We start from the raw sequence: 20,646 nt of genomic DNA on the forward strand, positions 1-20,646 counted from the left end.
GCCAGGTGGAACAACTCTGTCTTACAGGCCCTGCGGAAAGAAATCAGATCCTGCAGGGCCCTGGTCTCATGAGACAGAGCGTTCCACCAAGTTGGGGCCAGTGCTGAAAAGGCCCTGGCTCTGGTTGAAGCCAATCTAACTTCCTTAGGGCCTGGGACCACTAGGGTGTTGTTATTTGTGGACCTTGAGGCTCTCCGTGGGGCATACCAGGCGAGGCGGTCCCGTAGGTACGAGGGTCCTAGGCCGTGAAGGGCTTTAAAGGTCAAAAGCAGCACCTTAAATCTGACCCTGTACTCCACCGGGAGCCAGTGCAGCTTGTAAAGCACTGGATGAATATGCTCCCATGGCAGAGACCCCGTGAGGAGCCTTGCTGCAGCATTCTGTACCCGCTGGAGTTTCTGGGACAGCTTCAAGGGCAGCCCCGCGTAGAGCGAATTACAGTAGTCAAGCCTGGAGATGACCGTCGCATGGATCACTGTGGCCAGGTCGGGGTGGGAAAGGTAAGGGACCAACTGCTTGATGCGGTGAAGGTGGAAAAATGTCGCCTTGGCTGTTGCTGTGACTTGCGCCTCCATGGAAAGGGAGGCGTCAAGGATTACACCCAAACTCTTAACGGAAGGCAATGGCACTAATTGGGCCCCCGCAAGAGAAGGGAGTTGGTCCCTCATCCCCATGCTATCCCGACCTAGCCATAGGACCTCTGTCTTCGAAGGATTTAGTTTCAATCGGCTCCCACGAAACCATCCAGCCACAGCTTCCAAGCATCTGGTCAGTGTGTAAGGGGCCGAGTTGGTGTGGTCATCCGTCAGCAGATAGAAGCTGCTTTGGAGGATTCTCGTGACTTTCTGGTGGAGCAGCTCTTGGTCACAGTAGGTAACCTCCACTGTCAAAGATAATATCAGTTGCTAGGAATCACAAGTGGGGAGCGTAATATTGTATTCAGGTCCTGCTTGTGGGTTTCCTATAGGTATCTAGTTGAACATGGTGAAAACAGGATAGTGGACTAGATGGGCCTTTGTTCTGATCCACTGAGGTGTTCTTATGTTCTTAAGGAAGGTATAATGTGGGCAGTACTGGACACAACCCAGCAGAAGCCACTGCTATGTAGACACCCTTGAACTGACGTCGTTACATAGAAACTCTTATTCACGTCAAGGAAATCCGCTCCTAAGAAATGACTAGTGACTTGTGCTGTTGGTTCTAAACTATTTTCATGCTTCTGTTCTTTGAAATATCTTTAAAAATGTCATCTCAAAGGAGGAATTATTTTCTTGTCTAAAGTTTATTAGATATCCTCAAGAAGTTCACTTGAGCTGAGAGGCTGCAACAATATTTATTCTAATTGGTGCATTAATTGGCCAATCAGTTAAAAACGAGGCAGTTTAAGAGACTTGAAAGCCTCTTAGCTGTTGACAGCTATAACGTTAATGCTTACATTTTTCAATTACTAAAAATAAAACAGGAAGGAAACATACAAAATCAAGATTTCACCCTTAGCAAATAAACTATTGATATGAACAAATAAATACCACTTTAACATATGCATCCAATATTAACAACCCTAATAAAACTGTTTATTAGAGGAATAAGTTCCTACACTGAAAGATACTTACAGTTATATACGTATAGCATGGGGAGATAGACAAAGAAAGAGAATACTTCATACGAATGCACATTGAATTAATTGTGCTCATTTATTCCATAACAAGTGTATGGGCATGCTTTGCCTTAACATTTGTCAAATGGAATATTTTATTTTATTTTATTTAAATCCCTGCTTAGATTAGGAAAATACTTGTCACATTATTTACACAAATAATACAACTGAGATCATGGGGAATTATATCAAATGTTGTTTTTGATGAAGATATAAAACATTTTATCATTTCCGGACCAGGCACCGCACTCCAAGGTATATCCATCTATGGTGCAATGGTAACAGGACTTCTATCCTAATATACAGGCTCAACAGAAATATTTATTCATTAAAAAAATATATCATCTACATTAAAAAAAAATCATGCAAGTTTTCCATGTTAGATATTAATTTTGCTCCTCAAAGATGTTACTGAAAACCATAGTATATTGTGCTGAATTATAGCCAATGTCCACATGCATTGTTCTCTTAGACCCCAAACCCAAAACTTCACGGACAGCAGCCCTAATAGTACTGTGCATGGCGATCTTCACATTCACTCACAGGGTGCATGGTGTAGATGCTGGACCCAGAGGCAGGTGCCATGACACAGACATGGAAATCCCACCCCTAACACATCCATTTACTACAGTCACTTTCCAGGTACAGATGCTGGCCTGATCTCACCCCTTGCTGTTTTAGATGGTTTTATCATCTTCCTGATTTTGGATTACATGTTGGCTTATATTACACAGTACTTTGGGCATTATATTGAAAAGCAAGATTAAAAAGCTCAATATAAGCAAACAGCAAGCACCTCAGTGAGTAAAGGAATAAGGAGGAGATGGAGACATCTTTCATTCCTCCCCTATCTCCCTGTCTATTATTCCTGCCATTTTGTCAGGGGCAGAGCAAAGTCAAGAGAGCTTTCCAGAAGGGTGGAACCCCTTATTATAAAAAGATGAATGTTTTCTTTTACTTTGCGATAAAAATCACATTTTAAACATAAATATTAGGATTTTTTTTTAAAAAAGTAAACTAGTGCTTGATTATTTTTTTTTAAGAGTGCAAAGGTGTTGTCAGGAAATGGGCATGGGTGATTTCACTTTTACAAGAACTGCAAATAAGAACATCTTATCATCTCCCCCGCCCCAGTTAATTCTTCTTCCCCAGCAGGCATATCTGCTTGACTGAAAAACAGAGAAGTCCAGGATTCCCCATTACAGCTCCTTTTGATGGGCATTTAATATATTGCCTTTACTTAAAAGAGCTGAACTGCTCCTTCAAAATATTTAGAATAACCTTCTTTCTCTCAACTCAGAAATACAAGCATGCCCTGTATATAAAGAAGTGAAGTGCTAGAGTCTAGAGATGTGAAAAGCCCAGAAAAAATTTATTTGCAGTAAACACATAGGCTTGTATCCAATGGTAGTCCTACTTAGAGTAGATGCATTGAAATTAATGGGTGACTAGCTTAGGTCCATTGATTTCAATGAGTCTGAGTAGAACTTGGCTGGGATCCGTGTTAAATGGTTTGGAGATGTGCAACTTCCCTTCACACTTTGTCTCTTTAGCATAGCAAACACAGTATGTACCAATGATTACTACATGAAGTGTAAAAGTAGCTGCTAGTCTTTGTTTCAGAGCCTTATTAGCACCCCTGCTCATGCCCTACCATCTCCACTCCCTATTCCATTATTAAATATTCAAATTATCACAATAATTGTTGTGAAACATCTGTGCATGAATACTCTCCCATTTTTTTTCTGTGTGAAGACTCAACCACCTATCGGAACCAAAATGTGTAACTGGACCACTTTAATTACATTTGCAAATATGCATAATTTATTAATTGGAATGTAGGCTCCTTTGAGGTACAAATGACAACTTCAGGAGGGCAATTTAGCTTAGGGAAATTGTGTAGAGGGATAAGGTTGAACAGTCCCTTACAAGCATCGCTAGACCTATCAAGACCGCCAGGATGTGTGTTTTAAAATGAAATAACCCCATATCACATGTGACTTTATTCCTAGGTTACATCCACACCATACATTTAAAGCACTATTATACCACTTTCATCTCCTGCCAACCTAGCAGTTCGAAAGCACATCAAAGTGCAAGTAGATAAATAGGTACCGCTTCAGCGGGAAGGTAAACGGTGTTTCCGTGCGCTGCTCTGGTTCGCCAGAAGCGGCTTAGTCATGCTGGCCACATGACCCGGAAGCTGTATGCAGGCTCCCGCGGCCAATAAAGCGAGATGAGTGCCGCAACCCCAGAGTCATCCGCGACTGGACCTAACGGTCAGGGGTCCCTTTATCTTTATACCACTTTCACAGTCATGATTTCCCCCAACAAGCTATGGGAACTGTAGTTTGTTAAGGGTGTTGATGATTGTTAGGAGACTCCTCACAGTTCAATCTTAATTCTTTCCCTTCACCACTGATCATTCCTCCAAACAGGGGCAATTGCATTCTGCCTTGGTTAAGCCTACAGTACCCACATGCTGGGGCCAAAAGTGGGGTGCGGCCAACCCACACGCTCATGTGCACAGTCTCATCCATGCACACACACAGGACACAAAGCCCCCTTCACATCTTATCCATGCAGATTATCCAAAGGGGGATTATCGCCCCCACCAACTCCTCAAATTATCAATCTGATGATTGGCAAGGGATGATCTGCATACCCACCATGTGTCCATTACTGACAAATGGGGGGGAGGAAAAAATTGGTTGGGGCTGACACTCCTGCCCTAAACCGTGTCCATGGCAAAGGTACTTTTTTTAAAAAGTGATATTCCACAATGGATCTGGGCCCATATTTCAATAGGTACCAGTTTATATTATCAGATGCATAGTCCCTCTGTTGGATAAGTCAATGGCAGTATTAGGGGCATCATAAGACACCCTAATAGAGAATGCAGTGCCCATGACATTTCAAGTACATTTTCTACTCCTTGCTTTTAAAAAAAGAGAAAAAAGAGTATCAGCTAGCACCGAGGCAGCATATTGGCTGTGTTGACAAAACACATCAAAATGCTAAAAGAAAGGGATCTATGAAGTCCTCTTTACCAGAGCACGCTTAATATTCCTGAGATGGCACCTCTCCACATTACTGATAATGGATGGACAACATGTTTTGGTATGTTCGTACCACACAGAGCACTAATTGTATTCATGGAGTAAAACACGCATCAGGGTTTTCTTTGGCCAATGGACTGAGAACAAGAACCCTTACTTACATGGTTACTCAGTTAAATAATAATTTGATGGTTAACTCATTATGGAACGGCTTCTATAAAAATGCTACAGTACATCTATTCTGGGATTGTAGGGTTCCGGCAGAATTCTCTGTGATTTGTTTATGATGTAGTGATGATTGACTCTGTCACTTACTAATAAATGGTAAATAAAAAAAAGTAACCTATGATATTAAAGTACTACATTAGCTACATCGCGATTAAATTACAGTAACATCACCAGCTATAAACCTTTATAGAATCTTCTCAACCGTGCAGTAATTCTCCTAACTATACGATTATGTAGAGCACAAATATTTCTTTGTAAGTCCGAAGCAATACATCAGGGGAGCATTTACTGCTAAAGCTAGATTGAGAGTAAATGCATCTTGGGTTGCTATGAATAAAAGCTCTAGCTTCTCATTACTTTATGACAAGACACAGAAATTCACTTTACTTTTCATTTAAGCTTTTCTGCTCCAGTTTATAGATGTATGCCTTCACGCTTTTATTCCCTTCTCGCTTCAGCCGTACGTAATAAATGATTATAAATTTTCACATTTGACCACCTCTCTGCTAGTCTCATGCTTAATGCACAAAGTTAGGAAGCTGCAGGTAAAAATTTCACAAACACTTTTATTTATGATGTTGTCCTTGGTAACGGAAATTTCAATGTACTGAAATGAAAAGTATGATTAAAAGGATACGACGACCTGACAAGGATAGTAGAGGGCAGCCTTCTATTTCCCACAGAAAATATATAATACTTTTTTGACATCAATTTCATAGAGAATAGACATGGGCTATTCATGAAAAAAAAAGACACAAACATGTTTCTGACTTCGGCGCTCTTGTCCTTTAAATGAAACTTCTGCCAAAGTGCATCAAGACTGAATTAATGTCCTTTAGATGTGGAAATTATTCAGTTGGAATCATAACTAATTTTCAATAAGCATAACTGGCAAAACAATATAAGATAAATCGTGAAAAGCTACTCAGGCCTTAAAAATCAATTTATTTAAAATTCAAAATAATTCAAGTCTTTTTTACACCACCCACTTGGTTTTAGGTGCTTAATAAATTTAATTATTTATTGTTGCTGTTATAAAAAATAAGAAATAACTGCCACTAGATTATATCTATTTTATATTTTATTTACTATTTACAGACATATCTGCCGAAATTAAAACAAACCTGCTTCTCTCTCTATATGTATTATTATAAATTTAATTTTATTCATAGGTTTTATGATTATTCATTATTTCTTTCTGACCACAACAGGTTCAAGGCAGCTCACAATAAACTCCATATAAGGAAAAATAATTGTTTTTATAAAAAGACAGTTTTTAAGTAAAATGAACAGAAAAAACAATATATACAATCAGCCTTCCTGAGGGTTCTTTAATCATTTATGCAAAGTTTGTGCAATATCATTGTCAAAGTTTCACATTTCTAGTCTAGTGTTTCTTGTTGCCCATCATCCCTTTGTGAATGTGGTGTTAGGGTGGATTTGAAGATATCTTTACCATGCCAAACTTTGTGCATGGTTCCTTCCCATGCCTACAGATGCATAAACAAAGGGGTCACCTTTAGTCATTTCCTTCCAGTAAGAGAGAGATAAACATCACTGCTGCTGCACAGCAGCTACCACTTTTGGTATCTATATTGTATTGTTCTCCTACAGGCTCAGGCTCTGATTAGCTGAGCTGATTCAATTGACTTGCTCCAAGACTTTAAGAGTTTGCAGTTCGGCTTTTGTGAGAAAAGAATGTTGTCAGTTTGGGTGGGATCAAAACTTCATGCAGAGGCAGTCTGGGAAAATGGGAAAAACTGGGGGAGAAATGTCCTGAAAGCGGGCAGAGACAATGAGGCTGAAGGAAATAAATATGCTGAGAACAGAACTGACTGTGAAAGAGGAATATTTAAGGTAGGTGGCTGGAGAATAAGAGGCAGAAGAGACACGGAAGTGAAGTAAGGAGGGTCGGTGAGGGAAGTCGGCAAGGGAAGCTGGTAGACCCGGCCCTACTATTGGGTAGAGTCAGGCCTCAAGAAGCAGCACTAAAGTGTTGAGAGAACAGAGTCATGTCTTGAATCCCCAGCTAACCTTTTGCCCTCAAATATGGTTGAACAGTGTTCTGTTGCTAGTGCTGACGTCAGATTTAACTACCGGTCCAGTCCGCTTCTGTAGGTGGAAGTAGGGTGAGGGGCACCATCTTGTCCTTTGCCTCAGGCGGCAGAACGTATTGGCCCGGCCCTGCAGGGCTGGTCAGGAGGCATAAACCCTATACTCAGAACAAGAAGCTAATATCCAACTCTGGGCCCATCTGCGCTATTCATTTACAGCAGTGTCCCAACACTTTAAACCAGTCATGGCTTCAGTCAAAAGAATCCTGGGAACTGTAGTTTGTAAAGGGTGCTAAGAGAGTTGTTAGAAGACCCCTATTTCCCTCATGAAGCTTTAATTCTCAGAGTGGTTTAACAGCCTCTTTCCTGAGGAAAACTCTGGTAATTGTCGCTCTGTGAGGGGAATAGGGGTCTTTTGGTAATTCTCAGCACACTTAACAAACTACAGTTCCCAGAAATGACAGTTCACAGTGATATGATGCTGCTTTCGGTGTGTAGTGCAGATGGAGCCTCAGTCATTCAGAAGACCCAATGCTAGTAATGATCACTAACAAATATATTAATTTCAATGGGTTTACTCTATAACTAAATCAGATACCACCCTGTGTTTAGTGGGGGAGGAGCTCAGGATAATATATAGGCTCATAAACAGAAATTTTGTTGTGAGGTGGCTAATTGGGGCAGTGGATCGCTGAATAATAGCACCATCAAAATCTTGTCATTACCCATTTATTTGTATCCCACTTTTCCACAAGATGGTTTGCCAAAGGCAGCTCACAATATATAAAATGAACAGCAACAAATATAAGAAAAATAGGACCAATTTCACATAAGTAAATGTATAATAAAGAAAATCAGCTCTGAATAAATGCAAATAAATTGACCCAACAAATAAATTGACCTAAGCCAACAGCTGAAAAGTGTCAGGAGCCTGAAGTCTAAGATAGAAATAAAAAATATTTATTTTATGCTCTCTATAGAAATATATGAGGCCAAATAGATCTCCATTCTACAAAGGCAACGTGGGATTCTCCACAGTTTACTTACATACATGGCCTGGCAATCACACCTCTCAATTTGAGGCATCCTTCCTCCCAGTTTTCACCTTGATCTCTTCTCTTACTCCCTTCCACATCTTTCACTTGGGAAGGTAAAGATTTCCACTCCTCCTTTAATTCCCACAGACGCTCACGTATTTTTATCAACCAGAATATAAAGCAAATCTCTCTCTCTTTTCTTGCTGTCTCATAAACATAGATAGGCCAATATGCTCAAAATGATTAAATTGCATTAGTTCTTGGCAAGCAGTTAGGCTGAATGGGAGTCAGGCTATATCCCTGATATAGGCCCATTGTTAAATACTTCTGCACAGAGGCCTACGCACACTGGGATGCACACAAAATACAGACCACTGTTTGGCAAAAAAAAAAAAAGGCACAATCCTGATCTCCCCTCTATTCTGCCTCATTTGTCCCCTGTTTGACAAATGGTAGGATAGCTAAAGGAAGCAGTTTCTAGGTTTAGTAACAGTGAATCCTGCTAGTGGCAGTTTTTCCTCTCACTGCAGCAGACCCAGCTCCCTATCCTCCAACATTTCTCTCATGAAAATAGGGACACCCCAATCCATAATAATAATTTTACTATTTATACCACACACACCTTACTGGGTTGCCCCAGGCACTCTGGGCAGCTTCTAACAAATATAAAAAATATAATTAAACATTAAACGTTTTTTTAAAAAATCTTCCCTATACAGTACAGGATTGCCTTCAGGCAGCTCAGGGGTCGGATAACTCCATACCCTCCAACATTTCTCCAATGAAAATAAAGACATCCTAAGGAAAAGTGGGACATTCCACACAGAATAGGAAACTGAGACAGCTTCTCTAAATCAAGGATGTCCTTGGAAAGTAGCGACACTTGAAGGGTCTGCAACTCTGTTTGTTGTAGAGGGCTTTGTTGTAGAGCGGTAGTCACGTAATCTGGGAAACCGGGTTCGATTCCCCGCTCCTCCACATGCAGCTGCTGGGTGACCTTGGGCCAGTCACACTTCTGTGAAGTCTCTCAGCCCCACTCACCTCACAGAGTGTTTGTTGTGGGGGAGGAAGGGAAAGGAGAATGTTAGCCGCTTTGAGACTCCTGAAGGGGAGTGAAAGGCGGGATATCAAATCCAAACTCTTCTTCTTCTCTTCTTTGCTGTACCCTGGTGTGCTCCCAGCAGGCTTACCTGATGCCAACTGCAGCAGTGTGCCAGAAGACTGAGACTTGTTGCCATTTTAAATTCTCACTGTGGCCATGATATAGCCTTGCTTGGGGCATTGTGGGAAATTTAAAAAGCAGCTATACTGGCAAACTGACTTGGTAAGCCAATTAACAACATGTAATGTGATTATAAAACAATCCAAGGTGTCAATTCAATCCACAGGTGATTGCCCTGAACCACCTGATCTTTGTAATTGAGCTTTTTTTGTATTGCATTTTCCCTCTGAAGTTCTTCTCTTCCAGCATGGCCACCTTAAGGTCTGAGTGGCTGACGTGTTCTTCCATTGGTTTTTTCAATTTTGTCTTTTTATTATTTTGTGCAGAGATTGGCCTGTCTGTCATATGTAGAATGCAGAAAGGCATCGCTGGCAGATGATGGCATATATCACGTTAGAAGATGAACAAAAGGTAAGCGAGCCTCTGATGTTGTGGGTGACAGTATCCTTCTGAGCATATGCAGAGCACTCATCCAGTATTTGTGGGCTGGGTTTTCTTCTCAAGAGGTATGGGCCCCAGCACCTCTTAATCACTTCAGGCAATCTCTATCTCACTGATGCCAGTGTCAAAATATTAATTCTGGATTATTCCCAAGGATTGCATCAGTTCCAGCACATCTCAGCAACGCTTATGTTGCAGAATGCAAGAGGTACAAGTAAGAAATATTGTGGAATGTATCTGCTGCTGTCGGATAATGACAATAAGCATGAACGGGGCTTATTATACTATGTATGACCCTAGTTATTATTACCTTGTTAGGGAAATATTTCATGGATCTCTACACTAAATAATTTGCAGTATGCACTTGTGCTTCACGAGCATTATAACCTTCACAAGGGGGAAGCTGCAAATACTTTGTGACAGATTCCATTTGTCGGCTGGCAATTGCAAAACCCTGAAAACATATTATATCTCATGTCAGCCATAAAAATAACACCACAAATTACAACCTAAACAAAATTATGTAGCAATTATCATTTGGGGGTCCATTCTAATCCATTTCAGATTTACCGTTAACCTGGGTGTTTTTTTCCTTTCCCTCCACCTTTTTTTCTTTTTACACCTAAAGATCTGATATCGGGTCAGGCAATTATAAGCTACTGTGGCCCTTTAAATTGCAACTCTTCGCAATCATTGCTATTATAATACCAGCAATCTGCATTGCTGGGCATTCTGTCTAGTGTCCCAGCCTAAAAGTGTGCTCCTTTCTAAATAAATTTGATTTTTGCAGTTTGAAATTTGACAAGAAATGCTTAAAAAGCCAGCATGTGGGATCAATTATGGAAATTCAGCAAAGCATACAGGTTAAAAGTGCAACACCAGAGCTTGCACTCTCTTTTAACTTCCTAATGTCTCTGACCCCCTTTGTACAAAAGTACTTTAATCAACATTATATATATTATATTTTAGTCTCACCATTTAGCAGGCTGTAAAAAATGTTTGCTGGTCAATTATAGACATCAAGTTGATATGCTGCAGGACCATGGGCCGTTTTAAGTTTGCAATTATAGCTGAGAGGGCTTTGGGGAAACCCAGAGAGGGTAAAAACTGATTTCTCCCCCCACTCCTCCCCTCTTTAAAAAGTCTTAAAGTTTCAAGCAAAAACGATGAATATTAATTAAATAACAACAAACAGAGACAATTATTGGATCGTAATGCAAGGTGGATTTGAATTTAATGCACATGGCATTCTGTCCCAATATTTCAATCCCCTGCCACAGTGTATTCCACTACAACAACCAATAACGACAAAATTGTCCAAATAATGTAATTGCATTAGATAAATTTGAGACCAGATTTCATTTTAAGGCCTTAATACACTGTTGGAACAATGACCTGAATCTGGCTACCGATAACTGGTATGAGACATGGGTCAATGCACATAAGTGCTCTATTTGTAACCATAAAAGCAAGATAATGTATAGGATGCTAAACCACTGCTTTACATTCCCTTCACCCTCTGAGGAAATTGATGGCCCATGTTCATTCAAGGAGGATGAGAAGAGAGTGGTCATTTAGAAACTTGATGCTTGGTCTGGCAACAGGCACTTTTAAAGCTCCCTTTATTTCATGTTCTTTTGAAACTGTGGCTAGAAGTTAGCCGCCACCACTCTCTTGGTGGGGTGGCAGGAGATTACAGGAAGTAAACTCTTCAGCATCAAAATGTGCCTTAGGAAACCTCTCAAGTTCCTTATTGGAACACCCTCTGTATGTTGTAAAGTGGTGACCGCTCTATGGTGCTATTAGCCACCATACACGTTTCTTGAATATGTAAAGTTTACTCTTTTATTATTTTATATTTGAGTGCCTAGTTGACTGGTAGGTTTGTGAAACCATATCATCCTAACTCTTGAATAATAAGCAGTTAATGCCTAAATGTCCTGTCTTGGAAAATGTCTGGATTCATGAGTCAAACTATGGCATGGTACAGTACTGTGAACTACAAGTCCTAAAACCCTTAGTTGCCCTGCATGGTGTGAGCCACCAGGGCTGTAGTTTTCAACATCTACCTGGGCAGTGGATCTGTTTCCAGCCAGCCAACTTGTCCACTGCATTTCTTTAACAGGAGGAGCTATAAAGCGCTTTTGTTCAGGATGAACTTCACTTGGGCAACAATTGCCTTCTGTGCTGTACTCTGTTCTGACTCCTGGACTTATTTTCTTTTGGACGAAGACACAGTGTAATGTACAGTTGTGAAGCAGCTGTGCCTCCATAACAGCCAATCTGGCTGAAAACTGGAGAAGATAGACACAAAGCGTTTCAACACTTACATTCAGCCTCAGTGGTGGATTTATACAGATAGTTATGTACAGATTTAGGGCTCCCCTGTTCTTGAGGGCCCCCTGTGTTATTAGTATACTTTGTTAACTGAGAGGATACTTTTGAAACATGACTACAAATGACGAATTGCCATTGTTGAAATCTAGCATTTTAGTTTTTTGCATGGTTTCCACTCTTTGTTTATCCTACTCTCCAATTAAAGTTGGTGGAGGCTGGTCCGTTTAGAGCATGGGAGCCATGAAAAGCTTCATTGGCATGCCAGAACAGGGGTGCCAGACTCTGGACTTCCTGTTCTTTACTTAACTTTTTAAACTAGGTCTCTAGCCCTTCTAGAAAGAAAGTTATAAAGCATAATGTGCAGACTACCTTCTAAGCTGGAGGAGTACCTGACCAACACAAGCTGAGTGACAAGTATAACACTTATTCTGACTTTAAAGTGCAGAACTGCTATTGGAAACGGAAAGGCCCATCCACTTCCAACTCCACTTGCCTATGATGTGAACTCCCCCTCTCCTTTCGGAGATAAGAGTGGAGAGGAGAGGCAGGATTCTTGCCTCTACTTTGGGTTTTGGGAGGATGTTGTGGGTTGAGGGAAATGCCAAAGACATTTCACCTGCTCTGCTCTGGCTGCCCATGGAAGATCTTTTTAAAAGGATGGGGGGACCCAAGAAGTGTTGTGCCCGTTTGCCTTCTCTTTGCTCTGCTGCCCATGGAAGGGCTTATCGAAAAAGGAAGGGAACAAGAAGTACAAGGGCTTGTTTGCCTCCTCTTTGCTTTGCTTCCTGCGGGCCTTGTGTGTGTGGAGTACTGGAGGAAAATCTGCTGCTGTCTGCTGCTCTGTTAAGTATGTTTTTATATTTAAAAAAAGATGTGTATTGGGGTATTAGGAAAAGAACAGGAATTCACTGTCACTTGTTTGCTGTATATGGCAGGCAGCTGCTTTAGAACCCTGTGAGCTTTAGAGCCCTGATCTTCTGGTGCTCCAAATCAGAATCATTCCTGCTTCGGAGGTTCAGCTCCTAACGTGGGGGGGGGGGGGGAATGTGACAGCATCAATGATGATGCCAGGAATAGGGTGGGTCCAGGAAGTGCACCATGCAATGGTAACTGTGCAAGGTTTGTGGGAAGCAAATACATGCATAGAGTTATTGTGTAAATTAGACTTTGGCACAGCTACTCTAGAACAGGGGAGATAATTTGCCTAGGTAAGGTCCAAAAAAATCTGAAACCAGTTCTGGTTTCCTAGTACAACAGTCTGAAAATTCCATATTCAGTTGCTTTTTGGTTTGATATAGCAACAATAACCCTTAATTCTTCTAACTGGGGGAAGTATTTATCATAGTTTGCTCAGGTTTCTAGCCCCTAAGTATATAGGGTTTGTGAGAGCACCCATTAATCTTCCATCATGGGAAGGCTCTTCAACATTGTGATTTTGAAGTCGTATATCACCTCCTGGCAAACAGAAGGGGAAGAAATGGAGGCAGTGAGAGATTTTATTTTCTTGGGCTCCATGATCACTGCAGATGGTGACAGCAGTCACAAAATTAAAAGACGCCTGCTCCTTGGGAGAAAGGCGATGGCAAACCTAGACAGCATCTTAAAAAGCAGAGACATCACCTTGCCAACAAAGGTCCGTATCGTTAAAGCCATGGTTTTCCCTGTAGTGATGTATGGAAGTGAGAGCTGGACCATAAAGAAGGCTGATCACCAAAGAATTGATGCTTTTGAATTATGGTGCTGGAGGAGACTCTTGAGACTGCAGTCTTTGACTGCAAGAAGATCAAACACATCCATTCTTAAGGAAATTAGCCCTGAGTGCTCACTGGAAGGACAGATCGTGAAGCTGAGGCTCCAATACTTTGGCCACCTCATGAGAAGAGAAGACTCCCTGGAAAAGACCCTGATGTTGGGAAAAATGGAGGGCACAAGGAGAAGGGGACGATAGAGGACGAGATGGTTGGACAGTGATCTCGAAGCTACAAACATGAGTCTGACCAAACTGCGGGAGACAGTGGAAGACAGAAGTGCCTGGCGTGCTCTGGTCCATGGGGTCACGAAGAGTCAGACACGACTAAACGGCTAAACAACAAGAACAACAAATATTTTGAAGTCAAAGTTTGTTTAATTTGCGGGTTGGTTTTTGGTATTTTATTGTACTGTACTGTGCTTTTTGATTAAATATTCTGTTTACCGCTTTGGGAACATTTGAGACAAAAAACAATATATAAATTATCAAAAGTGGCAATTGCTACAATAATTGTAATCCCAAACTAGGAAGTTGTCTCATACTGAATCAGCCCATTGGTCTATGTATTGTCTACAATAACTGGTAGAAGCTCTCTATGGTTTCAGGCTGGGGATTCTCCAAGCCCTACTATATATTGAACCTGGGATCTCCATGAAAAGGGGATGCTCTGCAGCTCTTCCCCACTTCTGAAGATGTTCTCGTTCCTTTTTGTAGAGACTCATAATTGGGATTACATAAATTTCTAATTTATTTCCTATGTACACACGTGACTTCTGCCCAAAAGTTGCCAGGGTTTTATAAGACAGCAATAAAGCTTTCTTGGCATTAAGTAGCCAAGCACATAAACATTTTAATGAACTGTTTTTACACGGTTCATTGGAAAGCTCCCAGTCTCCTACAATACAAATCACTCCTCTGTCACATTCAGTCCTCTCATATGGTGCTTACATTTCAGTTTACAAAATGGCTAATTAAAGTATAGCACAAGTGGAAGTTCAGCAAATACCAAAGTTAGGGAGGAGGGCAAGCAAAACCCTCCTTAACTGCAGATCTCAAATAGTTTTAGGCAGGCATGGTCAACCCACAAACTGCAACCAACTCTTCTGATTTGTCACAATCCACCCTTTATTGTTTCCCCCCTTGGCAGTGCCCAGTTAGAAGGTGCTGGCCTGGCCAGTGCCAATCCTTAAGTAACTTCACTCAGAAATGACACCAGCCAGAACAGAGTTTGGGCCTGGCTGGCATTTTATGTTATCACAGCGGCCTCTGGAGGAGTTTGATTCTCAAGTAGCTAAGCTTGGAGAAAGCTAGCCCCGCAGCTGGCTGAAAAAAATTGACCATCGCTGGTTTAAAGGACTGCATACTGAGGGTGTGTTCTCATTACTGCCTTGGAGCACAGTGAAGTTGTGTGTGTGTTTTTGGTGCATTTCGTGTGCGTGTGTGTGTGTGTGTGTGTGTGTGTTTATTAGTTTTTTACATGAAATTTAACGTTATTCAATTTATTTTAAATATTACGATTTCTTACATGTAGACTTCCCATCCTTCCATGATATTCCTTTATCCTCTGCCATAACTGCCATATATTTTCTATTGTGTTATAACTTATATTACAATCATTTATTTATTCTCCTTCCCTTGCCTATTATTCAAATCGTGCTCGCAATTTCATCTGACTAATTTTTTCCTTAAATAGTCCAAAAAGAACCATCACTCTCCAGCAAAGTTCTCATTTCTTTTTCTGCTGTCAACTTTGCCATCTCTGCATAGTCCATTTACTTTAAAATCCAGTCTTCTTTCATTGGGACTTCTTTTCACTCTGCGCAGACAGGATTGTGGCTGCAGTAGTAGCATACACAAACAAATTAACCATTTCTTTTGGAACCTCTACCCCTATAATCCCTGGAAGAAATGCTTCAGGCCTCTTGGGAATGGCTATTTTACACATCTTTTTTAATTCATTATGTATCATTTCCCAGAAGCCTGACACCTTTCTACAAGTTCACATATGAAAAAGGACCCTTCTGTCTGTTTACATTTCCAACCTTTGTTTGACCCTGTTTTATACATTTTGGCTAATTTGTTTTGTGTGAAATATCATCTATGTATCATTTTCATATAATTTTTCTTCATTGCATAAAGGTGAAGGGACCCCTGACCATTAGGTCCAGTCGTGGCCGACTCTGGGGTTGCAGCACTCATCTCGCTTTATTGGCCAAGGGAGCCGGCATACAGCTTCCGGGTCATGTGGCCAGCATGACTAAGCCACTTCTGGCGAACCAGAGCAGTGCACGGGAATGCCGTTTACCTTCCCACTGGAGTGGTACCTATTTATCTACTTCCACTTTGACGTGTTTTCGAACTGCTAGGTTGGCAGGAGCAGGGGCCGAGCAATGGGAGCTCACCCCGTCCCAGGGATTCGAACCACCGACCTTCTGATCAGCAAGTCCTAGGCTCTGTGGTTTAATCCACAGCGCCAAGCAGTAAATTTCATATCTATTTTCCACAACTTTTCCCATGCTGCCATCTCAATATTGAGCCTCACATCTTTTGCCCATTGTATCATTGCTGATTTGACCAATTCATCTTTTGTCTTCCATTCTTACAGCATACTACACATTTTTGAATTTCTCAGCTCTTTCTCCCCAGCTGTTCACGTCGGCATGGTTTCAATTCTCTTCTGTTTGTGCATACAACAGGGGCATTGATGGGGTGGGGGGTGTCTTTATCTTATGCAAAAGCTTAAGAACTACAATCACACACCAGACAGTTGTATCTTATAATAAAAAACAAAATACATATGCATTTGGGACAGTAACATGTGAACATGGATTAAATACCCAGCACTGGAAAGGCATAAAATGGGTGTGTGAACACAGCCTGAAACAAAGTTCCAGTACCACCAACTCCTGCAACAACAGGTTTCAAAAGGTTTATTGTTGTTTGCCAGTGCAGTCTTGCTGTTGCCACGCTACACAGATGAGGAAAGAAGTAAGTGACAGTATTCTCATACCATGTTGGGAAGCTAAGTTCTCATTAATCATATTTGAAAAGGCTATCTCCCCAGGCAGGTATTTATTTTATAATAACCCGCAGGCAGAAATGAATTATTGAAATCAACATCAATGTGAAACTCTTTAGAATAATTAAAGCACATTAACAGCAAACATTTTGGCACATTATACTTAACCTTCCAAAGCTACATATCAAATGTTTATTGTCATTGTGTGTGTGTGTGTGTGTGTGTGTGTGTGTGTGTGTGTGTGTTTATATGTGTGTGTGTGTGTTTATATGTGTGTTTCAAATGAGGTATGTACTCATTAGGCTTTCCAATATGGAACCAGAATCTTAGTGCTGCAATCATTAAATGTTGGGCTGTCAAAGCCATTAAATTTCAGAATCTGCTGGTCTTTCCTCTGTAGTGTTCTTGGTCCATGTCTGATTGCATCAGGTTCCACCTTTACTTTCCAGATTCCTTCAGCCTCCACTCCTGACCTTGCAGGTGTGCAGTTGCTCGACAGATGACCCTCAGGATCTGCTTTGGTCCTTCATTTCCTGAGCAGAATTTTTAAAACCAAAAGTTGCAGTCCTTTTATGCATTTAGCATGAATTTTAATCGACAAACACAAGATTAAGTAATGATGAATACACATTATAACTGAATATTTAAAAAACCATGCCGCATTTTTATGTCTTCACATATCTCTCTCATTAATAGGGACTGAGGTTCTAGCTTTTTTCACCTTGAAATGGCCTTTAAAAATATTAATGAATTTATTATCATTGAAGAAGTCATGTGCTAACAGAACCATGCAAAACAAATAGAAGACTGTTTATGTCCAATCAGCCATGCAATAGTAGGGAATATTTATTTTGTTAACGAATATATTTGGCCATTTAATTCTGGGGGGGAGATATAGACTGTTTATTTCTAAGATGAGCCCAGAATTAAGTGGTACTAATGGTACTATAAAGTTGTTATATGGTATTAATATAACCTGAGTATTAAAAACATAATGGATTCACTATTTCTGAACCATTAAGTTTTAACTTCACTCCTCAAATAAACTTCATATCATTATTGGGCTATTAATACCTTTTCCTTTCTGTCTTCTTTTCTTATTCAATCCATTGTCTCTTTTCTCTCTCCCACCCTCTCTCTCTCTCTCTCTCTCTCTCTCTCTCTCTCTCATCATATATAGCTGGCATAACTGAATACAGCAGGATGTGGCATATAAAATGATGTGATGAGTTGCTATCTGGACATGTGTTAGAGCATTCATAAGATCCAAAATTCATATTCAACAGATACAAGCTAGTAATATAGATGAGCCCTTAGATAATGAAACTGAGGCACCAGGAGGTTGAGGTTCTGGAGCTCAGATCAAAATACATGTCTTGGTCACCAAGAGGAAATTATTGTGACTGGACTCCCAATAGAAAATCACATCTGTATCCCAGGCATCTGGTAGAATTCACAAATTTCTGTGTTTGGCTTCATGCCATACTCTCCCCTGTAGCTGATGGGAACATGGGATGAGCATGTAGAAATGCATCCCATAATAGCGCCAATTCACATGGCAAGCACTTTTATCTATTACAGCTAGGATGGGAATGTTATTTCTGACAATATCCCCTTGGCAACTATATTATATGTCCTACTCTCTTCACAATTTCTGGAGAAAACGTTATTGAAGTGCCCAAATATATTTCATTACTATGGAATATCACATGGACTGGTTCCATTATTTTTAAAAAAACCCTCCTATTCACTTCATTCCCAGGTAGGGATGAAGAATGTGACACAAATGCACTACATTCTAAAAGCTGTTCAAGCATCTTTTAGATTTCAAGCCTATTGGCAAGGCCTGTCTTTCACAATGTATGCATGGGGCAGCATTAAAAAATGGCATATGCACACGGCCCAGAGTTACGGTCTCCTCTACAACCACATACTACTGCATGTAGTAGAGCAGACCTCAGACTAGTGACCAAAATGTGAGAAGACTGTCCTGAGGAAGTATCCATTTTAAGTGTATAGGTACTGTAAATGTAAATGTAGGTGAATGTCGCTGAATGAAAGGAATTAGGGGGCTTATGGTGAGGAAAGGGGATATGTATTACTCTGAAGAAAGTGGAAATCTGCTTGGGATAGTGGAAACCTGCTTTCCATTGCAGAAAGCCATGCATAGAACTTGAGGTCCAGATTAATTTCCACAAATGTCAGCAGTTGAGACTTCACATGATGAGCTGCACTTGTCTCCTCTCCAACTGTTAAACAAGCAGCAGCCCTGTCCTCCTTTGCTTCTGCTACACTAAATGCCAGACTCTGACCTTTAGTTAGCGTCTGTGTCTTTAACACTGGTAAAAGGTAAAGGTAAAGGGAACCCTGACCATTAGGTCCAGTCGTGACCGACTCTGGGGTTGCGGCGCTCATCTCGCTTTACTGGCCGAGGGAGCCAGCGTACAGCTTCCGGGTCATGTGGCCAGCATGACTAAGCCACTTCTGGCGAACCAGAGCAGTGCACGGAAACACCGTTTACCTTCCCGCTGGAGCAGTACCTATTTATCTACTTGCACTTTGACATGCTTTTAAACTGCTAAGTTGGCAGGAGCTGGGACCGAGCAATGGGAGCTCACCCCGTCGCGGGGATTCGAACCACCAACCTTCTGATCGGCAAGTCCTAGGCTCTGTGGTTTAACCCACAGCGCCACCCTTGTCCCATTAACACTGGTACTAGCAGTGAAACATTTGGTGTAGGACCAGTCTAAGACATTTTTGTCTAGAATTTCCCAAACATTCCCAGCAAAAGAAGCTTTGTGGGGGGGGGGGGATTCAAAAAATTGGCAAAATGTTGATTTTCTCAACAAAAAAAGCTCAACAACTTTTTTTAAACAGATTTTTAGTTCTTGAAATATGGCAACCCTAAACAAAAACCACTTCACTACCTGAAGGGACAGGGATTTTGGTGAGATTCAAATGATGCAGTGGAAATATCAGTGTTATAAACATTTCATAGTTACATTTGCCCATATCCATACTTCTGTTTTAAAGTTATGGAAGGGAAGCAAGAAAACAATGCAAGAAATAAAAGAAAAGGAGGGGGGATGCAATCCCTTCCAAAATAAACTGTTCAGTAAAACAGAAGCCTATGTAAGGTACAGTCAGCATTATACCACTTCATTTTCTTTGGATATATTCTGTCCTCAGGAAATAAGCAGCTACTGAGGGGAAAGTGGGGGAGGAAACAGGTACATGAGCAATTTAGATGTAAAAGGTAGCACTATTTGGACTCGAGTGGCACGCAAACAGCAGACAAGGATCCGACAGTGGCTTCATACGAGCAGCAATGCTTTCAATATTTCTATATGCAGCCTTAGGAATGATGGAGGGAGGCAAGGGGGGGGGGAGGACAATTTCTACCCTGAGGTATAGACAAAGAAGATAACCTCCCTGAGGAGCCTAGCATGATAAGTAGCCACAGCGAGAAATGCTGTGATCAGTCAGAAAGGCAGAAGAGTTATTAGCTTAGCCCTGAACCTCCTACTTAATGTAGGACCAGTGGTGATAGCTAACAGACCCTGGCTAAGGTGACAAGCTTTGGACCTGCTCGAGGAAATCCAATTGAAAAGCAGCCAAGAGGAACAACGAGTTAGAAACAGATGTTCCAGCCAGGAGGAGGTGCACACATTTAAACAGTACACGTTAAAAATATATGTTTTCTAAATATAGGATTTCATCTCTTCCTGTGGCCCTGTTATTGTCAAGTACTGTTATTCTTTGAGCGGGGAGGGCAGCTAGGTAAGGGGAGCAGGCAGACAGAAGCATCCTTCTAATTGTGGAAAGCATCTTAAAACTATCTA

At 41.0% G+C, this 20,646-nt stretch overlaps 2 long non-coding RNA genes across 3 annotated transcripts in view; one reads left to right on the forward strand and one right to left on the reverse strand.

Annotated features, from left to right (window-relative positions):
* The window catches only part of LOC309533936, a 36,450-nt gene extending 27,147 nt beyond the window's left edge, over nt 1–9,303 (reverse strand). Inside the window, exon 1 of one of the 2 annotated variants that reach the window (XR_014220549.1) lies at nt 9,226–9,303. This is a non-coding gene — a long non-coding RNA (uncharacterized lncRNA). Of the gene's footprint in view, nt 1–8,045; nt 8,149–9,225 lie in introns of those variants that run through there. The other variant, XR_014220550.1, reaches the window with a different exon arrangement.
* Nucleotides 6,149–20,646, forward strand: part of LOC309533922 — a 38,796-nt gene continuing 24,298 nt past the window's right edge. The window contains exons 1-2 of the long non-coding RNA XR_014220533.1: nt 6,149–6,801; nt 9,584–9,668. This is a non-coding gene — a long non-coding RNA (uncharacterized lncRNA). The remainder of the gene's footprint in view (nt 6,802–9,583; nt 9,669–20,646) is intronic.

Source organism: Podarcis vaucheri, assembly GCF_965113315.1.
Source record: "Podarcis vaucheri genome assembly, chromosome: 6".
Classification (NCBI taxonomy): Eukaryota; Metazoa; Chordata; class Lepidosauria; order Squamata; family Lacertidae; genus Podarcis; species Podarcis vaucheri.